Raw genomic sequence first — 6,589 nt, 5'->3', positions numbered from 1 at the left:
ACCTCCATGAAACCTTCCTAGAGATCTCAAGGGAGGATTCCCGGGTCATCCCCAGGCACATAAACAGTCTTTTCTAGAGAGCACCCTCTGCGTAGCTGGAGTGGCCGCCACCAACTACTATCCCAATTCTTTAATTCAGATTCAACATTAAAAATAATAGCGGGTAACCCCTCCAGTTTGAATGAAAATGTGGACTCACCAGAGGTGTGTTCCCAGGCATTATGCTCTGCGGACAATTGGTCCTGTGAGGGGTTGGGCTCCAGAGTTTAAAAAAGTTATTGGCTGTCGGGGAGAATGGATCTTCTGCTTGCTTGCCTCGCATTCTCCTCCTCCCCCTCTTCTTCAACTGTGTCCTCTTCATTGTTGCCCAAAGTCGCCCAGGGCTCCTGGGAGGTATCCACAGAGCGTTTTGGGGTAGTGGTGGGGTTGGCGTCTAGAATTGCATGCATCTCCTCATAGAAATGGCATGTCTGTGGCTCAGAACCAGAGTGACTGTTTGCCTCCCTTGTCTTCTGGTTCGCTTGCCGAAGCTCCTTTATTTTCACACGGCCCTGTTGTGTGTCCCTGGTGTAGGCAGCCCTTCTCCCCCATGCCCTGCGTGATTTTGGCATAGATGTCAGCATTTCTTCTGCTGGTTCAGAGCTCTGCCTGCACAGACTCTTCTCCCCACACAGCAATCAGATCCACTACCTCCTGTGTGCTCCATGCTCGAGCACATTTGCGGCCTTGAGCATCCATGGTCAGCTGTGCTGACAAGCTGCTCTCCATGCCAAACAAACAGGAAATGAAAATTCAAAAGTTCCTGGGGCTTTAACAGGAGGGCGGCTGTTTCCTGTGTAGCTGGCTGAACTGCAGTGAAGTTTAAAGTGCTCTCCAGAGCGGTCACAATGGAGCACTGTGGGACATCTCCTGGAGGCCAATTCATTCTAATTACACAGTGCAGTGTCTACATGTCCCACAGTCCCACTGAGCCTCTCGTGGAGGTGGAGTACGGAAGTCGACTTTACAAGTCCTTTAGGTTGGCGGAAGGGACTCAGTAGTGTAGACACATACATTATTAACTCGACCTAACGCAGCATATGTCAACCTAACTTTGTAGTGTAGAGCAGGCCTGAGTCTTAGAAGCTGTAACTGCCAAGGGAGACAACTGGAGATCACCCAGGATCTGTGCTGGCCTCATGCCTATTATTGATCCTGTTTGAAGTGACAGTGTGTATTTCTATATTAATTATGGCTATCTATTGTTTGTATGCATCTCAGATGTTATTAGAACTATCATTGCCATTCTTATTCACAGTAATATTTTTGGTGAACAGCAGCCCAGATATATGTGTGGTGGCTACAGCTGTATGAGTTTCTTTGATAATAAGAGCAGAAGGCATTTTAAAAGATGGGGAAAAAGCAGTCTGGCTAAATTTGCTGGTATTTTTGGTTCATGTTGACTCCACTTTAATATTTTTCATCAGGCCCCTCAAGCCTTTTCTCTAGAAATAAACAGGGATTTTAATTTTCTTAAAGTCCCTTTTAATCTATGCTTCATTTTTCTTCCTCAATAACTTACCCTATATAGTTATCATGGGAGAAATTCAGTCCTGTCTAGGGGGCCAACATCATGTTAATGCTATTTTGTGGTTTTAAGTGGGACTTAAATGGTACATAGGCCTTATGGTGGACCTCTGCAGAATAGTGATTTAATCCAATTTTCTTACAATTATATTAATGCAGTGGGTTGGGTTGAACAGGTTAACACCTCAACAATATGAAGAATAAAGAACCTTATCTTGGCGCCTTGCGTTTATATATTACAACAGAGTCATTAATTGTGTGGTTGCTTACTACAGGACTTCTCAGATAATAGTGTACCCATGATACAATTTTTTCTGCAACCTTAGATGCAGGTGTATCTGAGATCCTGGAATCAACAAATTAAAGATTTCATTGTAATATTGTGGTGTTTGAGAAACAGTTTGTGATCTCATGGTTAAAGACGGTACCAGAATGCACATCAATGAGAACTGATGTAGGATTTGACATTAATTCTCAACATTGACATTTCCTGACTTTTGAGTGGTTCTGACAATTCTGAGGCTCAGCCCCTGAGCATTTCACTTTAATGTTGTATTAACATAGAGCTTTTACACTTAATTTTGCAGGTTTTTGTAAAAGGAAAATAAGAAGATGAGGGGTTTATATGGAAATGAGCATCAGAGCTTCCACGTAACAACAGACTTAAGCTTCTCAAGAGTTCTGGGCCTGTGGCATTTAGGAGTTCTGCAGGAGAGAGATGCAAAGAGCTCCTTTCCTGCAGTGAAGGTAAGCTCCTAAACTCTAGAGGGCTAGGCCTCCCAAGAGTTCAGTTCCTGTGAAGCATCTAAGTACCACAGGTCCAGAGTTTCAGTCTTATGAAATTCCTAAATTGTGTGGGACCACATTTTTGCACCTAAGGTCCTGCAGAATTTAAGAGCGTTACAGGACCTATCCTCACCAAAGCTCTGGCTTTGTTGAACTATTGTGCTTGTGACATTCCGGGGTGCAGCCCACAGCAGTGAGTTATTAGTTTTCAAATATCTCACAAGACATACTTTGTACAAAGATTATTACAATAGTGTGTAGGGTGTGAATACAGGGGTGCACTCAGTCACACCTCCCCCCTTACAAAGCTACAGGAGGGTTAGCAACTGGCTGACCCAGAGGCAGCAGGTCAGAACTCTCTTTCCTGGACAGGGTGTCTGCCACCATGCTCTCTTTTCCCTTTATATGCACAATTTCCATATCATATTCCTGGAGTGTTAGACTCCATTGCAGTAATTTGGAATGGGAGCCTTTCGTTTTGTGTAACCAGACCAATGGAGAACGGTCAGTTTAGTCCGCTGAACTTTCGGTTAAAAAGATACAGCTATAACTGCCCACAACATACCCCACAAATATTTCACAATAAGAAGTATCACCTTGGAAACCTTTCTACTTCGTATTAGAACGACATTGTTATCATTTGAGAGACAAGAAATTACTTGCTGGAGAAAATGAAACTTAATTGTATTTATTATTATTATTTCTCCTTTGTTAAACACATGGGTGGTGGGTATAATAGGCTAGGGGAGGCTAAACCTATCATAGAATCATAGAATATCAGGGTTGGAAGGGACCTCAGGAGGTCATCTAGTCCAACCCCCTGCTCAAAAGCAGGACCCATCCCCAATTAAATCATCCCAGCCAAGGCTTTGTCAAGCCTGACCTTAAAAACTTCTAAGGAAGGAGATTCCACCACCTCCCTAGGCAACGCATTCCAGTGTTTCACCACCCTCTTAGTGAAAAAGTTTTTCCTAATATCCAACCTAAACCTCCCCCACTGCAACTTGAGACCATTACTCCTTGTCCTGTCCTCTTCCACCACTGAGAATAGTCTAGAACCATCCTCTCTGGAACTATCTCTCAGGTAGTTGAAAGCAGCTATCAAATCCCCCCTCATTCTTCTCTTCTGCAGACTAAACAATCCCAGTTCCCTCAGACTCTCCTCATAAGTCATGTGTTCCAGACCCCTAATCATTTTTGTTGCCCTTTGCTGGACTCTCTCCAATTTATCCACATCCTTCTTGTAGTGTGGGGCCCAAAACTGGACACAGTACTCCAGATGAGGCCTCACCAATGTCGAATAGAGGGGACGATCACGTCCCTCGATCTGCTCGCTATGCCCCTACTTATACATCCCAAAATGCCATTGGCCTTCTTGGCAACAAGGGCACACTGCTGACTCATATCCAGCTTCTCGTCCACTGTCACCCCTAGGTCCTTTTCCGCAGAACTGCTGCTGAGCCATTCGGTCCCTAGTCTGTAGCTGTGCATTGGGTTTTTCCGTCCTAAGTGCAGGACCCTGCATTTATCCTTATTGAACCTCATCAGATTTCTTTTGGCCCAATCCTCCAATTTGTCTAGGTCCCTCTGTATCCTATCCCTGCCCTCCAGCGTATCTACCACTCCTCCCAGTTTCGTATCATCCGCAAATTTGCTGAGAGTGCAATCCACACCATCCTTCAGATCATTTATGAAGATATTGAACAAAACCGGCCCCAGGACCGACCCCTGGGGCACTCCACTTGACACTGGCTGCCAACTAGACATGGAGACATTGATCACTACCCATTGAGCCCGACAATCTAGCCAACTTTCTACCCACCTTATAGTGCATTCATCCAGCCCATACTTCTTTAACTTGCTGACAAGAATACTGTGGGAGACCGTGTCAAAAGCTTTGCTAAAGTCAAGATACAATACATCCACTGCTTTCCTTTCATCCACAGAACCAGTAATCTCATCATAGAAGGCGATTAGATTAGTCAGGCATGACCTTCCCTTGGTGAATCCATGCTGAGTGTTCCTGATCACTTTCCTCTCATGTAAGTGCTTCAGGATTGATTTTTTGAGGACCTGCTCCATGATTTTTCCGGGGACTGAAGTGAGGCTGACTGGCCTGTAGTTCCCAGGATCCTCCTTCTTCCCTTTTTTAAAGATTGGCACTACATTAGCCTTTTTCCAGTCATCCGGGACTTCCCCCGTTCGCCACGAGTTTTCAAAGATAATGGCCAATGGCTCTGCAATCACAGCCGCCAGTTCCTTTAGCACTCTCGGATGCAACTCGTCTGGCCCCATGGACTTGTGCACGTCCAGCTTTTCTAAATAGTCCCTAACCACCTCTTTCTCCACAGAGGGCTGGCCATCTATTCCCCATGTTGTGATGCCCAGCGCAGCAGTCTGGGAGCTGACCTTGTTCGTGAAGACAGAGGCAAAAAAAGCATTGAGTACATTAGCTTTTTCCACATCCTCTGTCACTAGGTTGCCTCCCTCATTCATTAAGGGGCCCACACTTTCCTTGGCTTTCTTCTTGTTGCCAACATACCTGAAGAAACCCTTCTTGTTACTCTTAACATCTCTCGCTAGCTGCAGCTCCAGGTGCGATTTGGCCCTCCTAATTTCATTCCTACATGCCCGAGCAATATTTTTATACTCTTCCCTGGTCAGTTGTCCAACCTTCCACTTCTTGTAAGCTTCTTTTTTATGCTTAAGATCCACTAATATTTCACCGTTAAGCCAAGCTGGTCACCTGCCATATTTACTATTCTTTCGACACATCGGGATGGTTTGTCCCTGTAACCTCAACAGGGATTCCTTGAAATACAGCCAGCTCTCCTCGACTCCTTTCCCCTTCAAGTTAGTCCCCCAGAGGATCCTACCCATCCGTTCCCTGAGGGAGTCAAAGTCTGCTTTCCTGAAGTCCAGGGTCCGTATCCTGCTGCTTACCTTTCTTCCCTGTGTCAGGATCCTAAACTCAACCAACTCATGGTCACTGCCTCCCAGATTCCCATCCACTTTTGCTTCCCCCACTAATTCTTCCCGGTTTGTGAGCAGCAGGTCAAGAAAAGCATAACCTCCCATAACCCAAGCTGTGGCCCCACCCACACTCTGCCCCAAGGCCCCGCCCTCAGTCCCTCCTCCCCTGAAGCTGGCGGGGGCTCAGCTCAGGCCGGTGTCCTGGAGCTTGGGACTCAGTCAGCAGCCTTGGGTGGCTCGGGCTGGTGCTTGGGCTGGCTGGTGGCCCGGGAGTCAGGCCAGTGCTCAGACCGGCTGGCAGCCCAGGGGTTGGGGCAGCTGGCATAGCTGGGGTGGGCTGGCTGGCGGCCTGGGGTCAGGGAGGCTGGCACGGCTGAGGTGGGCCAGCCAGAGCCCCAGGGCTTGGGGTGGGTAGGGCGGGTGGGCTGAGGTGGGCCAGCTGGTGCAGGCTGGCTGGTGGCCCCGGGACAGCTGGAGTGGGTGTGCAGTTCGGTTGGGGCTCCTCCAGCTGCGGGCAGGAGGGAGGCTTAGGGCCTGTGACCTGTCCATGACTTATACTTTAATGCCCTGACTAAATCTTGGGGGAGGGGGTCACTGCTGGGGAGATTCCTTTGGGATGGGGTTTGCTGCTTGGGGGGGCCGCAGCACCAGCTGCCAGGGGCTGCGAACAGTGGCTGTTCCCGCCACCCCTGGGACCACTGCTCAGGCAGTTCCCAGGGCCAGCCACACCCGCTGCTGCTTGGGTGGTCCCTGGGGCCAGCGGCACTGGCCACTTCTCGGGCAGCTGGCCCCTGGGCCACTCCAGCAGCAGCCGGTGCGTCTGGCTGCGGGGCTGCCCAAGAAGCTGGCTGCAGAACTGCTCCAGCAATAACCGGTAGGGCTGTCCCTAGGGCCATGTGTGCAGGTGGCCCTGGGGTCAGCCACACTGGCCACTGTAGAAGTCACGGAGGTCATGGAAAGTCACAGAATCCATGACTTTTGCAACCTCCGTGAAAGACACGGGTCCTGTGTATAAGTTATACTAGCAAAAGCACTTTTTTGCCCATATAAGCTGTGTCTACATTAGGGCTGGGTGTCAGTATAGTGTTACCAGAAAACCTTTTCTATTGAAGACCTGGCCGTAGACTCCAAACTTGCAAACACTCACACGTGAATAACTTTACACGTGACTAGCCACTTTGACTTCAATGAAACTACACAAATGCTGAAAATTAAGTTTGTTCGTGTTTGCAGGATGAGAGCCTAAATATAAAGGGCAAAGAGA

Source organism: Lepidochelys olivacea, assembly GCF_965140295.1.
Source record: "Lepidochelys olivacea isolate rLepOli2 genome assembly, chromosome: 1".
Lineage (NCBI taxonomy): Eukaryota > Metazoa > Chordata > Testudines > Cheloniidae > Lepidochelys > Lepidochelys olivacea.
The sequence above is the reverse complement of the archived record's forward strand: the minus strand, read 5'-3'. Positions refer to the sequence as shown.